Source organism: Canis aureus, chromosome 18, assembly GCF_053574225.1.
Source record: "Canis aureus isolate CA01 chromosome 18, VMU_Caureus_v.1.0, whole genome shotgun sequence".
Lineage (NCBI taxonomy): Eukaryota > Metazoa > Chordata > Mammalia > Carnivora > Canidae > Canis > Canis aureus.
The window spans coordinates 53,995,532-54,015,113 of record NC_135628.1 but is presented as its reverse complement, the minus strand read 5'-3'; the positions used below and the strand labels follow the sequence as shown (position 1 = coordinate 54,015,113).

Genomic DNA, 19,582 nt, shown 5'->3' with positions numbered 1-19,582 from the left:
GGGAAGGGCGCCCAAAGCAGCGGGTGGGGGGAGGCGCTCGGTGCTCAGGATGCTGGGGAAGGAGAAAAGGGCCACCTCGACGCTGACAGCCTGGTTGTCTTCCAGCCCCTGCCCCGCCCCTCGGAATGCTCCGGATGGTACCGGAGCAAAGGACCGCAGAGAAGTATCTAATCAGCGTCCGCGCCCCAACCCAGGCCCGCCCCGCCCCCTCCCCGGGGAGCCTCTGCCGCAGAGGGTGGGGGGGAAGGAAGGGAGATGGAAACGGGTCTGGGGGCGGCTCCTCTCCCCCTCCCCCTTCCGGGACAGGCAGCCTTTGTTCCCGGCGGCGCAGAGGCCAGACACCTGTGAGGCCGCAGAGCTGAAAAAGCATAGTGGTAAGGACGCAGCGGGGAGCCCTGCCGTCCCCGCTCCAGCCCAGTACCCCTGGCTCCGGGTGGGCCCGCTGACACAACTCGGCCTTGCGCACCTTTCTGCGGGGGAGACTGCGGAGATCCGTCCAGTGGCCCCACAGTGATCCCAGCTCCCGACGCGCGTCCCCTCCCCCAGCACAGGGTCGGGTTTCCAAGCACGCTACTCTACACACACCTCGGCTAGCTCCGGGCTCAGAGGGCGGTGGGGTGGCGGGGCGTCGGGGCGCACCGCGGCCTGCGGCACCCTAGCCTTAGGGCGGAGGAGGCAGGGGTAGGAGGCGGGCGGCGAGACCCCTGGGGCCGGAGCCGGCGGGGCTGGGCCAGCAGGCGGGGCCCCCGGCGCCTCCGCAGTCCCGGCCGGGCGTGCCCTGCGCGGCGCACCAACCCGAGCCACATTCAAGGTGAATCATCCCCGGCCCGCCCCCGGCCCCTCCCCGCCTCGCGGCACCTGAACCAATGGCGCGGCGCGGGGGGCGGGCGGGGCTCAGGGGGCGGTAAACCCTTCCAGAGTCATTATCTCTGCCCTCCGTCGAGTCCCCGCACCTCTGCGCCGGAGCCCGCGGGCCTCTCTCCGGCCGCGCGGTCCCGGGCGCGCCGCGCACCCTTTTCCCCTCGGCCTCCGGGGCCCCCGTGCCTCTCCCGCCGTGCCCCGCCTGCCGCGCGGAGGCGGCTCCTCAGGTGGCAGAGCCGGGGCCTCCCCCAGCAGACCTGTCACCCGACACCCAGGAAGCGCGCGGCCCCATCCCGGCTCCTCTTTGTTCCCCCGCCGGGCTCCTGCTCGGGCGCCGCCTCCTCCCGCGTAGCGCTGTGGAGGTTCGGGGCGCCGCCCTCGGCCGGGACGTGCCCCGGGCTCCGTCCATCCGGCCCCTCCGAACCAGGGCCCTTTTTGTCTTGTTGTTCCCATGTGGACTCCGCGCGGAGCTGGGAGGCGGCGGTGCGCCCAGCCCGGAGCCGGCGCAGGTGAGTGTCCGGGCGGGGCGGGGCCGAGCCAGAGCCGGCGAGGAGAAGGTGGAGGCGGGCGCCCCGGGGCGAGCAGGGCTAGAACCCGGGTGGGGCGGGCAACCGGCCTTGGGGATGACGCGGCAGTGCGGCCTCCCGGCTCTCCCGCGCCTTCCGGCGGAGGTGCGCACGCGGCCCCGTGGTCTTGGGGCCCCGATGGAGTCGGGTTGCGCGCAGGGCTGCGGTTTGGGTGCGGACCGTGTTTGGCCAGGTGCGTATCGACGCGGGCCCGCACCTCCCGCGGGCTCCGATCGGGGTCGCGTCGGCGTTCCGCCGCCCCGGTGGGCTCAGGTGGAAGCGCAGGGCTGGGAGGCGGGCGCCGACCTGGGCTGGGGGAGAGTTCCTGCTCCGCGAGCTAGTTTCTCCAGCCTCCTCCCCGGGCTTCGCGACTTGTCGTTACCACTTTTGTGGCCCCGGGACGGCCCCGCCCAGTCTCTAGGGGAAAGCAGTTCTCAGACCACCAGCTCCCCTCTGCTTCGGGCTCACCCGTCCTGGGAGCCAAGCACGCGGTCGAGACACGCTGCGGCCCTGCGCCCACCCCTATATCCTTGTTCCTGCCAGCGAGCACCCGGGGCCCCTGAGCTCTGCTTTGGGGTGGGCAGCCCGACGGCGTGCCTCGGGTCCCTCACTGGTGCGCGCATCCTGGAACTGGGCTGCGAGAGAGCCGTCCGGGGGTCAGGGATCGCCCGATTCCGCGGGACCCTCTAGGCTCAGCCGTTCGCTGTCCCTTCCCCCAGCCCTGGCATCCCTACCCTGTGTATAGACGTGCCCGCTGGGGGCTGGGGGCGTTAATACAGGCTCAGAGCGATTAGCAGCCGCGAGCCGGCGCTGCCCTAATCAACCTCCCCACCCCCATCGTTTAGGTGAGGACCGAGCCTCCCTGCGTTCTGTGGGGCCTCATAAAGCTCTAGAGGATTAAAAGCCCGATTTTCCTCCTGGAAGCCAGGTGGCGGATGTCTGCGCTACGCCCCTGGTCCTCTGGCCGGGTCACGGGGCTCCACCCGGTGTGCACCACCTCCTGCAGTGAGCCCAACCCGCGCCGAGTCGTCGGGTCTCCGAGCAGGGACTGAGCCTTCCTAGAACTCTGTCCTGACCGTCGACCGAGCGCACCCAAATGAGCGTGGCCCACACCCGGCTCGCGGCCGGATCAGGCCAGCGCATGCGCCCCGAGGCTGTGGGTTCGGATCCAGCCCCTGATCTGCAGCCTCAGCGGCGGGTTTCCTTAACGCTCTTGGCCCGCCGTGTGTGTGTGTGTGTGTGTGTGTGTGTGTGTGTGTGTGTTAGGAGAACCTCTGGAATCCACCTTATGCAAAGGAGAAAAAAATCCCAGGTCCAGAATGCGAGAATTTCGTTTATTCCTTTACCTCTACCAGGCAGGTCAAGGGGTGCAGTGGCTCCTGGCGGAGCTCGCACAGCCCCAGCGGCTCCCATTAATGGTGGGAGCTCTGTTGGCCCGGGCTGCGACGAAAGCAGCTTTGGGTGCCTCCCCCAGGGCCTCTGGGAAGATAGGGGGCAGGCACCAGGCCCTAGGCATGGCTGAGGGCCCCAGCTGCTCCCAGCCTCTAGCCCCTTGGGCCTGGGGCATTCGTTGGAAACCAGAGAGACCTGTCCCTGGCCCGTTGTGGGTGGTGCAGCTCAGATCCTGGACTCTGGAATCGTTGTGTATTTGTCGAGTGGAGAGCCATGGGGGCGCTTTGTGATGGCCAAAGACTGGCAATCTCAGAGTACTCAGGCCCGGTGTCCCAGTGACCCCCTCGTCCCCTGAGCTGTTAGAACTCGGGACGGTGAGACCTGCCGAGGGAGGGAATCCTCTAGAGGAGTGTCTGAAGATGGTCCCCAGGGAGTTCTGGAGGGTGGGGCTGAAGAGGGTGGGGTGGTGTCGGCAGAGACCTGGGATGGTGTGTAGGGCACACACACAGGAGATCCTCAAGTACTCCAGGTGCTTTGGTGGCTTTAGTGTCAGCAGCCTTCCTACCTGGCCCACAGGTCGGGTCCCCTTTAGGCCACACCAGCTCTGCAGCTCTTTTCTTTGTCATGCTCTCCCTCTGGCCAGGGTGGGAGACAGGGACTCGCCTGCTTCCAGACCTTACTTCATCTTCCCTCTCCCAACGTGGATTTCTGTGTCTTTGGATCTCAAGGTCAGGGCTGTGTCAGGTTGCCCTCCCCGCTTCCCACTAGGCCAGAGGAGGCTGCTCTGAAGATTCCCCTTGAACCACAGGCCTTGGTTTCCCTTTTGACCCTTCAAATGAGGCTTTTGCTGCTTATATCGTCCCAGCTCCCCTTGGCCCTCATTTCAGGAGAGCTGGGAGACCATGCTCCCCTAGGATTCAGGTCTGAGCATCTCTCAGTGGAGAGCTGAGAGGTTAGCGCAGGGCTCTGGGGGTTGACCCCGGTGGCGGGGGCGGCGGGGATGGCACCGCCCCAGCACTGCGGCACTGGGTCCTGCCGCATTGGGCTTAGCAGGGGCGAGGCAGGCGCAGGGGAGGAGCCTGGCCCAGCTCTGCCACTCCTACGGGAAGCTGCAAGGGGATTTGGCTTTTAAGCTATTCTCTGCTTACAGAGACCCAAGTCAGCTGCAAAGATGAGGAAAACAGACCAAGTGTCTCCACGGATGCCGCAATTAGAAGGAGCCCGAACAAGCCCCCAGGCCTGCTGCAGCCCTCTTTACCTTCCCTTTCCTGGACCAGGGAGAGCAGGACCCATAACTGCTGTCCTCTACCTGCTTCTTGGTCGCCTGGTGCCAGGCTAGTGTCCGGTGCTCCCCTGCCCCCAACATCCACCTCTACCTACCCCTAGCTCCCAAAAGAAAGAAAGAAAAAGGAATTTAGGGCTGTTTGTGTAAGTACCCCTGGGGTAAGCCTTCTGATAGTTTAGAGTGACCGCCTCAGAAAGAGCTGCCAGACATTTTGCAAAGAAGGGCTGCACCCCTGGGGGCAGAATTGCCCGGGTCCCTATTAAAATGCAGATTTCTGAGTGCGCCCACTAATCTGCATTTCAGGGGCCCCTTGGGTGAGTCTGCTGGGTTACACCCTGAGCTCTTTTGAGAACTACCTCCACCTGGCCTACAGGCTGTACTAACATTCCCACCCCTGGGGTGGGAGGTATTCTGTCCCTTCTTTTCTCTAGCCGAGCTCACAGTTGTGTCTGTGTCGTGTCTGTGTCGCGGAAAACTGAGGCGGAGTCCCAGGGAGTGCCTTCGAAGATGTCCGTCCCAGCAAGCTGGGTTGGCCTGTGGTAGCCCGGGGCCCAGCAGTGGGCCTGTGTTGAATCAGGATGAGGAGTCCCCTGGGGGCCTGGGGAAGGTGGAGGCTTGAGCAGTGATTTGGGTTCCTTTGCACACAAGTGATGAGGGCAGAGTGGGTGAGGATTTAGAATAGGTGCTGGGAGGCCGAGTGGCTCCTAGCAGCCCCGGGGTCATTGGGAGGAGCATCACCAAGGGGGTTTTGATAGTTTCTAGGCCAGGAGACTTGTTCTCTGAGCCTTCCAGGCTGCTTTTCTAGCCACTCTGCCCCCTGGTCCCCACTGAAGCCTGGAGCAGGCTGAGACTGCCGCTCTGCGGAGCGCTCCTGCCTGGGCACCAGCTCCCCTGAGACCGACCCTCTCTCCCCTTCCCTCATTTCTTCCCCAGGGTGCTGGGCACCAGAGGCAGGAGCTGCCACAGTGACTTCTCTCGAGGCAGCCACTCTGGCAACCACTGATGCAACCTCCCCAGCCCCTCCCTCGCCTCCCGCACCTCTGCTTTCCTCTGCAGTCCCCTCCAAGCCAGCCAGATGCTGCTCCCCTTGCTGGGAGGCAGCCGTGCCTCCAGCTCCCTCCATGCTGCCTCCTCGGCCAGGGAACTTCCTGCCCACCTGCCCTGCTATCCTGGCTGCAGGCTGGCTGCAGAGATGCCCAGCCAGGGCAGTTCAGGATCAGGTCTGGTTTGGGATGGGAGCCCAGGGAGCAGCAGATTTGGTTTGGCGCTGGGGCTCTGTTTCTGCCACACGGCAGGCTGGGGGCTGGAGGATGGTGGAGACCAAGACATCTTAGAACAGGAGGGTTCTCTGCTCAGAGGTCAGGAGAGGCACCCTGATGTCCCACTGGTCACTGCCCCTTTGGGACCTGGTGTGATGGGCAGAGAGGAGGATCTAGCCAGCAGGTTGCTATCCTGAGCTGGATTTGCTCCCTCCTCGGCCTGAGGAAAGGTGGGCTGGGTGAGGGTGGAGGGACTGTGGGCAGGCTTTCAGGTTGAGACAGGAGACGCCCCGGTGTGGAGGGCTCTGCCCTCCCCCGCCCCCCCCCCCCCCCCCCCCCCCCCGCGGTCCCTGCTCCCGGAAATTCGTTTTGGGCTGAGAGCAGGCTGGTCAGGGTGGTGGAGGCGTGGGGTGAGGAGGGCCACTGCGGGGTGGCGGCAGGCTGGACCTCCTGGCCAGGGTGGCAGGGAGCGGGGCTGGGCGTCTCTCCGCAGGGCCGGCGGGCCGAGAGCGCGACTCCTGTTCTGTGTATGGCACTGGTAGAATTCACTGTGAACAGTCTCGGTCAGTGAATTACCGAAGGGCCATAAACAGAGCAGAGACAGATCCGCGAGTGTCTCGGGAGCACTCTTCACCCCGTGGCCCCATGCCAGCCTGGACGTCGGAAATGTCTGCGGGGGTGGGGGCGGCGCAAGGGATACCCCTCCAGTGTGTCCCCAGAGGGCCTGCCACACTTCCCACCTGCTTGGCCGATTTTGGCACTAGCACATTTTTGCTTGTGTCTCTCCGCTCTGAGCAATCATGTGCAGTGCCAATATGGGAAAAGCGGGACCGCAGCCGCGCGCACCTCCCCAGCGTCCTGTGTCCGGGCCCCAGCGGCTCCTCGGCCACTCCCGGGCCCATCTGGCTCAGCTGCCGCGAGGGACGCAGCCCTGTGGGCAGCCAGATCGCCTTACACTGCCTCGGGCCACGGCAGAGCTGGGAGCCCACAATCCGAGCAATCCGAGCCGGCGGCAGATGGGGCCGCCCGCAGCCGTGGATGGGGGTGTCGCCATCTGTAGGGCCAGCCGGGGGGTGCCATGGGTCAGGAAGGCCCAGCTCGCCTCCCCACACACCCTTGGGGTGAGACTTGGCTGGCAGCACAGAGCCTGGCCTTCTGCAGCAGGAACTGAGGGAGGCAGCTCTGGGCAGTGGGAGGCGTCCTTGCTGTCAACCCAGGTGTTTCTGGGGGCTGCTGTCCCTGGGCCAGAGCCTTCATGCAGTGACACTGAGAACAGGGTGCTTGGTGGGCTCAGAGTTGGAGTGTGTGGTTCGGCCCAGGCCCTGGCAGGTAAATCACCGTGTAGACAGGCAAAGTGAGAGGAAAGGCCTGGCTGAAGAGGTCAGTCAGTGAGTCAGTCGTTGGGCTAGGCCGGTGTCACTCTTTGGTCACCAACCACAACTTGTGAGGAGCAGGTCAGCCTCTTTGGTTTTGTGTTTTGGGCACTCCTGGCCCCCAGGGCTTGGAGGCACCTCAGCTCTGCACCCACAGGCCTGGGCTCAGATGCCCCAGATGACAGATATGGAGGTTGAGAGGCCTGGACCCAGCCAGGCTGTCCTGGTGCGAAGCCCTAGTGACCCGCCCTCAGTGAGAGGCCTGCTGACTGGCCAGGCATGCTACCCGCTGAGGGCCTTCAAGCCTGAAGTCTTTGGTTCCAGCTGTTTCTCCCCGGGGATTGAGCCGCAGGCATGGGGTAGGGAGGAGGGGGTGGTGTGTGTTGGGCTGCCAATTGGAGCTTGGTGGGACACAAGGAGGCTGCTCAGCAGGAACCCGGGGCCACCAATCCCTCCTGCTTAGGGCACTAGGAATGCCTTGGAGGAACCGGGCCATTTCTCTGTGCTGGTTCCCTGTGTGTCACATAGAGAGGAGCTCCCTCGTGGTCTCTCCTGGGTGGTGATGGTGTCCTGTGCAGAAGCTCTTCTAAGCCCTGCAGAAAAAGGACGGATGCCACTTATTTGCATATTTATTCTAAGAAGGAGACATGTGCCCATTAGCTGCCCCTGCAGCTGGATCTCTCCTCTGATGCTCACCGCCCCACCCGCCCCAGGGCCTGCCTGGCTGACCCTTGCTCATCCTGTCTCTTCGCTGGCTCCCTACTCCATGGCTGAAATGGCTGACTTGCCTGAGAGCTTCCCTCCAGGGCTCTGTGCTATAGGTCTGAGGAGCAGGGAAGAGGGCCTGGATCGGTGTGACTCCTGGGAGTAGGAGTGGACACAAGGACCCAGCAAGGGTCAGGGGTCGGAAAGTCCCTCGGTATGACAGTTTCTGGAACATCCCTGGAACTTCTGAAATGTCTGACCACATTTCTGTACTTTCCTGCCCGGCAGGGAAGGGTGGCCCTTCCAGCCTGAGAATAGAGCAGCTGCCCCTCAGCCCGTGGGTGGTCTGCAGCTGGGCTCCATTCTTCCTGTGACTTTGCTTCTGCTTCTCAACACCTGCTCAGGTGGGTGCCTTTGCTGAGCTCTGAGTAACAGGTGCCAGTTGGGGCTATAGAGGAGCCAGTTCTGTGCCTGTAGCCAGCCTCCAGGCCTGGATGTCCCTGGGGCCCAGATCCAGTGCTCCCTGGGAAAGACCTCATGTCCTAACTTTAATCGATCCCGGGTCAGGCACCAGCTCCCGGTGTGGGCGATGCAATGAGTTCACCCACAACAGTGACTAGGCCAGGCTGGGACCCCTGGAGTCAGCTCTCATTCCCAGAGGCCACTTCCTGGACGGTTGGGGTGGGAGCCCTTCCTTCACCTCCCTCCTCTTCCAGCCTTTGTCCCTCATCACCCTGTAAACTGGGCCCGAATCCTCCTTTGTGTGCCTGGGGAGCCCCCACCCCCCGCCCCTGCCACCAGCAAAAGGCTTTACCCCCTCAACAGGCAGCTCAGTTCTGGAGATGTTTGATCTAGCCCGAGCCCTGTGCCCCACAGGGATTCCTGTCGTCTGACTGAAGTCCCTCCGGCTGCTGCTGAAAGCATTTTCTTGCGATGGCAAGGGCTCTGGGAAGCACTTTGCTCTGATTTTTGGTGTTTTTCAAGGGCGGCCAGCCCAGGGTGTCCGCCTCCTCCCTGCAGGGCCCCTGTTTGTCTGCGGGGCTCGAGCTTCTGGAGATGGCAGCGCCCCGGAGGGACTGTGTGAAGTGGATTTTCCAGACTCCCCACCCCTCCCCCTCCCCCTCCCCCACCGCTCCATTTGCTTATTCAATCCCAGCCATTATCCCGCCGCCGGGCGCTGCGAAATGCGATCCCGCCCCATTGATCGCGGCGGTGAAGCCGGGCTGCTGTGTCGAGAGGGCTCCCCCCGCCCCCCGCGGTGCCCACCCGGGCCGCCCTGCCGGCCGCACCCCCAGGAACACCCGGACCCAGAGCCCAGGCCTGTCCCCAAACAAGCCTGCCCACCCTACAGCCTCTGCCTTGCTCGCTTCTGTGAACCTTTGGCACCGCGCAGATTTCTCTCCAAACCCAGGCCTTGCCGGTCCTACTGGGGGCTCCGGCTGCCCCGTGCCTCTGGGGGCCTGCCCTGCGTGAGCCAGAGCCTGAGGATGGCCTGGTCTGCATCTCCGCTCTTCCGCCCCATCTTCCTAGTGGCTCCACCCCGGAGGGGCCGTGGCTGCTGGCTCCCGCTCCTGCTGAGGGTCACAGGAGCCCTGCTGTGGTGGGGTCAGCCTCTCTGAAAGCTTCTGGTTTGGAAAGAAGTCCTCTTGTGAGCTGGTCTTACTGCTCTTTAGGCAAGCAGATCCTTCCAAGCCTCGAAGGGCTGGGCCTGCATGCTGGCTGAAGACTCGAGGTGACCTTAGGTGGCTTCAAACACCCCTTAGGAAAGGGCTTGCCTGCATCTGGGGGGATGTGGGACACACAAGTGTGCTGCCCTAGGATGGGCAGGGCTGCGGTGGGTGTTTATGGTGAGTTTACAGTCAGGAGAATGCTGTGTGGATGGGATGTTTTTTCTTTTTTTTCATTTATTTATGATAGTCACACAGAGAGAGAGAGAGAGGCAGAGACACAGGCAGAAGGAGAAGCAGGCTCCATGCACCGGGAGCCTGACGTGGGATTCGATCCCGGGTCTCCAGGATCGTGCCCTGGGCCAAAGGCAGGCGCTAAACCGCTGCGCCACCCAGGGATCCCATGTGGATGGGATGTTTAGTGGCTTTTGGCTTGGCTCGTTTCTGCCATTAACTGGCCAAGCTGAATGATGTCAGTGACCCCAGAGGCCACCTGTGCTGGTCATGGAGGACTGGCACTACCGGGGGTTGGTCCACCTTCCTCAGGGAAGATGCCACAGCAAGCTGTTTGCCCCTCTGGGGCTCCATGCAGAAAAGTATCGGTACAGAAAGTCAGCTTCTTCCCCATGGGGTGGGGCAGCTGGTGAGCTTTAGCCCCAGGGAAGGACAGGGCTGGGGGGGGTCTCCCTGGATCAAGTGAGACAGTGACATGGAGTGATGAGTACGCCGTAGAGCATGGCCCACTTTAGCTCTCGCAACCCCAGAGTCCAGGCAGAGGACTGTCTGAAGTGGAGGGGCCCTCTATGGTTCCCCAGAGAGTGGGTGGGGACAGGGCCCAGTCCTGAGCTGCATCCCCATAGCTGCCGCCTGAGTGTTCTCCCTCCCTCCCTGCACGATCCCAGCACAGTCCCAGCACCAGGTCCCAGCACCAGGCCAGCGCAGTGGGGTGGCACCGGGGCACGGCCCAGGAGGGCTGGGCTCCCTCAGGAGCCAACAGGAAGGACATGACCATGCGGTCCCTGCGGTGGGGAGGGTGCCTCCTGCCCGACCGTCCCGGGCCTCAGAGCGCGCTAACTCTCCCTGTCTCTTCTTCACAGAGGCAGTGGCCTCTGAGCCCCCTCGGCTGGCTGTCCCACCACTGCCGCTTGCCTCCCGCCGTTTTTGGCAATGGTAGAACTCACACTGGTGAGGTAATGGGATCCGGTGGTTCTAGACTTGCCAACTATGGTGCGAGGCCTCCTCAGGCAGCTCTGCAGCCAGCCGCGGGGACCACACTGCCCGCACTGGGCCTGCTGCCCCCCAGGGAAGGGGGAGGGACTCTGGCCCCCAGGTGCCGGGCAGTGGCAGAGGGTGGGTGCAGCTGGAAGTGACACTCACTGTTTCCCTGCATCCCCCTGAGGTCACAGGTCTCCGAGCCAGCGGGGAAGCTGTCCTCCGCCTTGGGGGTGGGTGGGTGGGTGGGTGGGTGCTACCTAGAGGGCTTGAGATACAGCCCAGAGGGAAGGAGTCGGGGTGGGTGGCTGAGCTCAGGAAGGAGGGAACATTTGGAGTTAGGTACCCTCACCCGGCTTTTCTTTTCAGGGTGAGCCCTGAGGCCTCAGGGGAGGGTCTCTTTCCCTTCCACACATCACTGGCAGTGGGTCTCCCTCGGCCAAGAGCCGGGAGGATATGGCCGGGTATCCATGACCTCTGCAGTCTTGCTGAAGCAGTGGAGGGATGGATGAGACAACGGCCCCAAAGGTGTGATGGGGGGTGTGTTTAAGCCACTCAGATAAATGTAGGACTGGCTCCCTGGGGTGTGGGGGCCCCTGGGCTGGACCTCGGCCTCCAGCTGCAGCTCTGCTGTGTGCTGCTAATGTCTCGAGCCCGGGATGCAGTGGGAACTCCCAAGACAGGCCAGAGAGTCAGGGACCCAGCTTGGGTCAGGATGGGTGGCAGCGTGGTGGACAGACCTGCTGGCATTTCCTGTGCCCGCTGAAGATTCGAGAGGCCCCAGGACTAGAGCCGCACATGTGTGAGAGGATGACCCACAGGCAACAGAACAAATAGAAGTGCAAAGGCCCTTCCCTGTTCCCCTGGATCTCCTGGGAGACCTGCATCCCCTGCAACTCTAGCTGTCTTCCCCTTACTTGCTCTCAGAGGGGAGGGAGTGGTTCCAGCCACTGGGGCTGATGCGTGGGCAGGGCGGGCAGCCCTCCCTGGCTCACTCCAGGCTCTGGACTCCAGGGAGCTGCAATGTTTTGAGGAAAAGCTGGCTGAATAAGGAAGGTGGGGGGTACGTCCCCAGAAGAGGGCATCTCAGCCTCTGGCTCTTGGAAACGAGAGAAGAAAGACTGTCCTCCCACAGGCTGCAGTTCATTTAAAAAGCCTGATAAGTGCCAGACCTGAGGAGGATGAGGGTTTGTTCCTGTTGTCAAGCACTTATTAGGCAGCAACTACATACCAGGCAGGGCATAAGCACTGGGGCTGTAATCAGAACAGGCAAGGGGGGGAAGGGCGAGAGGTGCAGTTGCAGGGACAAGGGATGGGGAATCGATGGAAGAGCTGGGGAACTTGGGGAGCAGGAGAAAGAAAGCCTCTCTGTGAAAGTGAAGGTTTTGCAGGGGGAAGCAGACCATGTTTGGTTTTGGCCCTGAGAACAGTGGGAGCCTGGGAAAGGCAGAGGGGGATGTGATCTTGTGAGATGAGGGGAGGGATGAAACCGGGGCTTGGGGGGCACAGTTGTTGATCCAAGGGTGAGATGGTGGCCTGGGCAGGCCAAGGTATGGGACTGGAGGGAGAAAGTACCTAGAAACGCACTCCCGGGAAGCTGAGTGAGGGATCCACTCCTATCTTAACGGGCTCTATTCTGAAACTTCTGAGCAACCAGAAGAGAAAGGCGCTTTAGTAGCCACACCAGCGGGCAGGTGGGTGCGCGGTCAGCGATCTGTACAATCGCAGCCCCGCCTGACCGCTAACTGGTAAACATCCAGGTAAAGGACGGGAGCAGAATGAATTTACAGCAAAGCCCGAGAGGGTGAGCCGAGCCTCAGGCCAGGGTGGCGCCACCTCCTTCACCTGGCCCAACAGCTACTTTTGGGTCTGGGACAACCAGGCAAGAGTGAGATTATTCCTGGGCCTTGGTGGGGAGGGGAATTAAAAGAAGAAATTGGGGGGCTTTGGACAGATTTAGTCATGGTAAAAGCTACTGATCTGTTAGCACTTACTGTATGCAGTGTTTTCCTGATTTCAATTAATCCTCACAACTGCCGGCCAACTGGGGTTAGGACATGAGGCACGATGACCCTGGTGAGAAGCAGGGAACTTGAGCCCTGGCCATCTGCCTCCAGAGCTGTGACTTGCTGGGGCCTGTGGTTGCTGGGAGTGGTGGAGCCAGGACCAGGGCTGGTGGGGATGGCCTGGACACCATCACCACTGCTGGCTCCCGGCCCGGCTCCCTGTTCTGCTCTCCTGACTGTCCCCTGCACTAGCCCGAGCACGACAAGCCTGTCCCTGCACTGCCTCCAGGATAAAGCCAAGCGCTTTACCTGGTTGGCAAGGCCCCGTGTGACTGGGCCTACCAGGCATCTGCCCTCTTCTCACCGCCCTGGGCTTCCCCTCATGCTCCCCTAGGAGATGCACATCCCCATCTAGCCTCCTCACCTTTTTTTTTTTTTAAGATTCTATTTATTTATTCATGAGAGACACAGAGAGAGAGGCAGAGACACAGGCAGAGGCAGACCCTCAGCCACGGAGGCACCCAGGTGACCCTGGCCCCCTCACCTTTGCCTGAGCTCTCCGAAGTGCCTAGAGCACACCCTTCCCTGGCCCTGGCTGCCTCACGTGAAAGCGTCTGCTGGTGGGTCTGTTTCTCCATCAGCTGAAAGCTGTTTGAGGGCCAGACTGTCTCACTTGGGGGCCTGGGACCACATGGTAGGTGCCTGGCACAGGACAGGGAGACCCTGGGATCCCACAGGGTATTGAGTTCCATGTGATCTTGTCTTGGGCACCTCTACCAGTCACCTAAGAGTCCCAGCTCTTGCCTGACCCCAAGATCAAAGGATGGTGCTGCCCCAGGGTCAAGGCCAGGCAGGTGGCTCTGCCTGAGGACTGAGATGGCAGGGACCCCACCTCTTCTAGGTGTGACAGCTTTCAAAGTGCTGTGTCCTCCGGCAAAGCGCCATGAAAACCACGTGTGACAGGCATCCTGCGAAGACCAGCCTTAATGCAGGAAGATGATAGCGGCCACGAGTGGACGGATAATCCTGTTGGATGCTAGTGGCAAAGGCATGGGTGTGGACTGGGCCTGTCCTGGCACACGGACCTCTGGCGGGGCGCTGTGGACGGCAGGCAGGTGCAAATGGGTGGTGCCAGGTGTTGGGCCCCGAATGAAGAATGGCCCTCGGGGAAGGGGGAACCCATGGGCTTTGAGTGAAGGCAGCACCTGAACTGGGCTTGGAGGAGGAGCAAGCCAGAGCCACCTGACGGCAGGAAGAGTGGAACGTGAGGCCTGGCACGTGCCCCTCAGTCTGTTCAGGCTGAAGGAGGTCAGTGCCAAGGCCTGATCCTGTTCTCTCCGCGGCCCTCTGCTGCCAGGATACAGATGGCCTGTGGTCTGTACAGAACAGTGGTCCTTGTGGGGGGCGAGTTTTGCCCCTCTGGGGGACATGAGACATCTGGAGACACTCGATTGGCCTAACTGGAGGTGGGGGCCGTCCCTGGCCTCCAGGGGTAGAGGTCAGGGAAGCTGCTACAGCCCGCAGTGCCTAGGACACAGGATGATAGGCCCCACTGTCAACAGAGCCGAGGCCGAGAATACCCACCCCCCCATAGGATGATAGGTTAGAAGCAGTGAGTTGGCATCTGAAGAGAAGAAGGTTAAAGCCCTACGTTTAGGGAAAAGCCTCAGTTGTACCGGGGTAAGAAGGGAGGAGACCAGACTACCGAAATGAAGGCAGAAGAAAGACCTGGTGACTTTGGTTGACCACACACTCACCTGGGATGGCACTGAAGCAGGTCACGGGAGGTGAGCAGGCTGTGTCTGTGCCGTGGTCCGGGTCTGCTACCATCTTCGGAGGGGCCGCAGCAGAGAGCTGGGCCAGACCAGTGACATTTCGGGTGCCCACATGCCCTTCTGCGGATTACATAATTGCTCACTGATACAGTTAAAAGATGTTTTGCGTGGGGCGGTGGGGAGAATAAAAGGTATTTTAGGAAAGCCTGCTGGCTCAGTTGGAAGACCATGTGACTCTGGATCTTAGGGTTATGAGTTCGAGCCCCATGTTAGGTGTAGAGATTACTTAAAAAAATAAAAGAGATTTTAAAATTCAGCTTTTTTGGTTTTCACTGGGTGGATCATTCAGGAAATCTAGTCTACTTTATATTTGGAAACTGCTCACCTATCTCCAGGAAAAGCTGGAACTGGAGATGTTGGCTGTGAAAAGTTTTGGGTGGGAATGTGAATGCTATTTTCAATGATTTGGAGGACTGGAGACATTACAGTTTTCCCTGACTGCAGAGGCAGTGGGCCCTACAGAGAGGTGGACTGTGCCTCACAGAAGAACTTCCTTATGGTCCGTCAGGCCATGATTTAAGACAGGTAAGCTGTCCATCTCTGGAAATATTCCAGCGAAGGTGTTGGGGTGCTGAGGTGGGTGGCAGCCTTAGATGGGGGCTGAAGCAGATGCCTTGTCACTGTGTCATCGTCATTTCATGGTGAAGCTGGTTCCTTGCCCAACAGGTCGCTCGCATCTCCCTAAACTCCCGAGCTGTGATCTACACGTGATTCAGCTCACGTGCACACAGCTTTTTAAATGTCCATAAAGGCTATTGTGATGAACAAGCTGCAAATTAATGGAAGAACTTTGGATTCATAATGGATGTGTCTTTTCTCAAACAGCAGATACTGGAAAGCCAGTTACTGTAGTGGTAGCGCTGGTGGGCTGTGGGGGTTTGTTTTTTTTTTGTTTTGTTTAAAAAAATATTTTATTTATTTATTCATGAGAGACACACAGAGAGAGGCAGAGACACAGGCAGAGGGAGAAGCAGGCCCCATGTGGGGAGCCCAATGCAGGACTCGATCCCGGGTCTCCAGGATGAGGCTCTGGGCTGAAGGCGGCGCTAAACCGCTGAGCCACCGAGCCACCGGGGCTGCCCAACCCACAGGTTTCAAGTGTCTTCCCTTTTTGTGAAGGCAAAGGAATCTCATCTTGGCGGGTTTGAACACAATGTGGTTTTACTCTCTGTAGTCATTACCTTGACCAGGTTCTGTTGACTCTCCTGTCAACTCCTAATTACATTTTGAGTGAATTCCATAATTTTATAAACATGGTTCATCATTAAGTACCGACTCCCTCGAAGCTTCAGTCTCAAACTCGAGTTCAGTGCCACCCTCTTCCAAGCTCCAGGACCCGTAGTGTTTGGGGTGGGGGTGTGGTCTGCCTTGAAGACGGCTGCCTGCCCTTTTCCTCTTGATCCCCATCCTCCAGGATTGGGGGGTGGTGGTGGATGATGATGGGGAGGTGGGGAAGTTGGGAGAGGGGAAGCAGAAATCAGAAGTCAAGCACTTTCCTGAAGCCTGGTGACCTTAGGGCTCCTCTCCTGTTCCTGCAGGTCTTACTAGGACAGGGAAGGGGGCATTTCAGATTTCAGGTAGCTTACTGGCTACTGCTGACCATTCTTGCCTCTCCCCTACCTTTTCCTTGGATACTTAATGACCTGTGAATAAACACTTAAATGCCCCATTAGTTCGGCTCCTCCCATGATACCTTCAAAATTGAGGTGTTTAATGTAAAGGTCAAGGCTTTAGAAGACTAAGGAAGTAATCACAGCTACTGGTTTGGGTATAAAAATGTGGAATATACTGAATGTAAAATAGCTTGGGAGTTCCCTTCAACTTTTAAAAAAGTATTTAGCACTTTGTTTCTTTCGAGTAACTGATGATTTGTTTCTTTCTTCTAGTAACATGACCTCTTTGTCAAGAGCGGAGCTAAATGGAAGCCTTCAAATCACTGATGTTGACCCCACCGTGGGTAAAAGTGTGGCATGACCTCCTTTTATTTGGTCTTGATTTCTCATTCCCATTTTCTCACTTCATCGTATACATCTTTTGTACAACCTTCACATTCTTTTTGGGGAAGTGTTACAACCAATGAAAATGTTCTAAAATTACATTATATGATGTTTGGACAACTTTGTAAAGACACTGAAGACCTTTGAGCTGCTCCCTTTAAAACAGGCTACCTGTCATGTAACTTCTCAATAAAGCTGTTTTTAAACACCTTGAGGTTCTTGGGATGGTGGGAGTGTGCAGATGGGGCACACTGTTACCCCAGTGGTCCCCTAATTTACTGACTTTCACAGACCTAGGAGAGCTCTTTGGTAGGGGCAACGCTAATAGGGGAGGCTATTGGGATCCCAGCTTCATTATCCAGCTGGGTGGTCACAGCTTAGGTGGAAATGATGGCGCTTGCAGCCCCCTTCTCTACCTGTGAGGTAGACCATCTCTAGCCCGGCTGGCCATCGCTGATTGGTCGAGAGGCAGAGACGTGACACCAGCTGGCTAATCAACTGCTCTCCCAAGACCACGGCTCCATATTGGGGGTCCGGAATTTGCGTGAATTTGGGCTTGGAAGACCCAGATCCTTGGCTCCATTTGCAGCCCATCTTTACTCAGGCACCTTTGCTCTTCACACCAGAAAGGCTTTGATGCCAGGTGCTTTCTGGCATCACCTCATTCAGTCTGGCCCTGCCAGAGATGTTGGGACTGGTGAGCACAGGAGGACACTGGGGCCGGGACTCACAGCCCAAACCAGCCCAGCTTGGCACAGCTCATCTGTGGAACAGTAATGGCACTCCACTCAACTAATTCATTGGGAGAAGCAAAGGACCTGGGCCACTGCCTCTTGTTCGTGATAGGGTCCCCTGAATTGTTCATTAACTGATGTTTTGTACAGATGAGAACCCTGAGGGCCAGGGTAAAGAATCCTATTATGTGATTAGTCTTCCTTAGCTTTTCTCTTATGAATTAAAAAAATATTTTTTTGGTTAAAAAAAAAGTATCCCTTTGTGGCTGTTTTCTGCAATAATTTTGGTAAATTTTGGCAAATTTCAGATTACTTTATTTGGCTTGAATATTGTTCTCTATAAAAATAGTTCTGGTAAGGGAAATGCATAGGTATAAATTAAAATTTTTTAAAAATATTTCAAGGGGGATCCCTGGGTGGCTCAGTGGTTTAGTACCTGCCTTAGGCCCAGGGCATGATCCTGGAGTTCCGGGATTGATTCCCACGTCGGGCTCCCTACATGGAGCCTGCTTCTCCCTTTGCCTTTGTCTCTGCCTCTCTCTCTCTCTGTCTCTCATGAATAAATAAATAAAATCTTTTAAAAAAAATCTTAAGTATTTTAAGCCACCCAACCTGGGGCTTGAACTTGCAACCCCAAGATCAAGAGCTGCATGCTCTACTACTGAACCAGCCAGGTGCCCCCCCCCCCCCCCCCCAGATTTTAAGGTTCGAAGAAGCCCCTTTAGATGGTAAGGCCAGGCAGGGCAGGAGTTGCCCAGAGTGCAGTGGGGGCATGACCCTGGCCAAGAGTCAGAAGCCTGGGTGCAATGCTCCACTCATGTGGTCCTGAGTCTCTGTACCTCTAGGCTTTAATCTTCATAGCCTAAATGAGGGGTGGTGGCTAATGTCCCTTCCAGCTTTAAAATCCTCTTCCATGCAAGGCCGAAGACTGTATGGGACTTAGGTCCAACTGACGACTTCACAATCCAACTACTTTGCCAAAGTTTGGCTTGGCCTCCTTGCCTGGAGCTTCTTGGGTTATAACATCAACTGATCTCTCTGCAGTGTTGAGGCTGTAGGGCTTTTAATGAAGACAACATGATGTAACTACTTATGTCCAAGAATATGTCCAGGCCCCAGCATCTTCACTACCCTTCATCCTTGGTAGGATCTCACAGGGCCAGATTTTTCTTGGGAATAACACCAACATTATTTTCACACCAAATTATTTAACAATGTTAACACTGGCTTTTGCAGAAAATTTTTGAGTAATAAGGTGTGGGAATGGATGTTTTGGGTTCCTTGAACTTTTTAATTAAGGAACCACTGGAAACTAAGGTCACTTATCTGATGAGATAGATGTTTTGAGTATCTGCTCTATTCGAGTCCCTGTATGTGTGCCTGATAAAAAGGCCCCGCTGCTGGGGGGGCGGCTTGTGTGTGGCCAACTCCCCACGACAGCGAGGGCACAGTCAGAAAACCCTGATGGCTGAGGCTGCCCGTGGGCTAAGCTCAGGACTCACCTGGGGATTTCCTTATTTTTTTATTTAAAAGATTTTATTTATTTATTCATGAGAATACACAGAGAGGAGAGAGAGGCAGAGACACAGGCAGAGGGAGAAGCAGGCTCCATGCACCGGGAGCCCGACGTGGGACTCGATCCTGGGACTCTAGGATCCGGCCCCGGGCCAAAGGCTGCGCTAAACCGCTGAGCCACCCGGGCTGCCCTGGAGATTTCTTTAAAGATGAGAATCCAGATGTACAGCTTGTATTTCAACACCAGCCCTCTGAATGGTTGGCACAAAGAACAGAACTTCTAGAGACAGACATATCAGTTTGACCCCAGCCCTCCATTTGCTAGTTGCACATTTACCTTGTGAAGTTGCCAAGTTTCAGTTCCTGCACCTATAAACTGGAATCTAACCTCCATATAGGGTTGTGGAGAAGGTTAGAAATAAAGGTGGACAGCATTTTGCATAGTGTCTTGTGCAGAGCAGTTTTTAATTACTGCTAGTTTTTTTTTTTTTTTTTTTTTTTTTTTAAGATTTTACTTACTTGACAGGGAAAGAAAGAACAAGTGAGAGTGAGCACACCAGAGGGGGAGCCCTGATGCAGGACCCAATCCCAGGACCCTGGGATCATGACCTGAGCCGAAGGCAGACACTTAACCGTCTGAGCCACCCAGGCGCCCCTAATTACTGCTAGTTCTAACACTAGTATTTGAAGGATAAATTCAGAAGAAATTGGAGTTGAGACCCAACTAATTTAAGTTGCATCAACAATTTTATTATTTTATTAATTTATTAATTTATTATTTTTAAAGATTTTATTTATTTATTCATGAGAGACACAGAGAGAGAGAGAGAGAGAGGCAGAGACACAGGCAGAGGGAGAAGCAGGCTCCACGCAGGGAGCCCGACATGGGACTCGATCCTGGGTCTCCAGGCTCATGCCCTGGGCCGAAGGCGACGCTAAACCGCTGAGCCACCCGGCTGCCCTGCACCAACAATTTTAATTTCAAGTGCATTAAATTTGGGGAGATAGTTCCTAGACTTTTCTCCCAAATATTAAATAAGCGACTTTAACCTCTTTTTGTCTGCTTGCTCATCTGTGAAGTGGGGATAACAACAGTACTTTGTAAAGATTAAGATAATCTATAGGTAAATCTCGAGAACAAAACAAGCCACGTTGTAAGGGCTATATAGGTTGGA

At 57.7% G+C, this 19,582-nt stretch overlaps 1 long non-coding RNA gene across 1 annotated transcript; it reads left to right on the top strand.

Moving 5' to 3' along the window:
- The first annotated feature begins 966 nt into the window (after nt 1-966).
- Nucleotides 967-16,366, top strand: LOC144289079 (uncharacterized). The gene is made up of 3 exons (XR_013357135.1): nt 967-1,370; nt 14,606-14,686; nt 16,048-16,366. It is a non-coding gene; the product is annotated as an uncharacterized LOC144289079 (long non-coding RNA).
- Nucleotides 16,367-19,582: the final 3,216 nt, after the last annotated feature.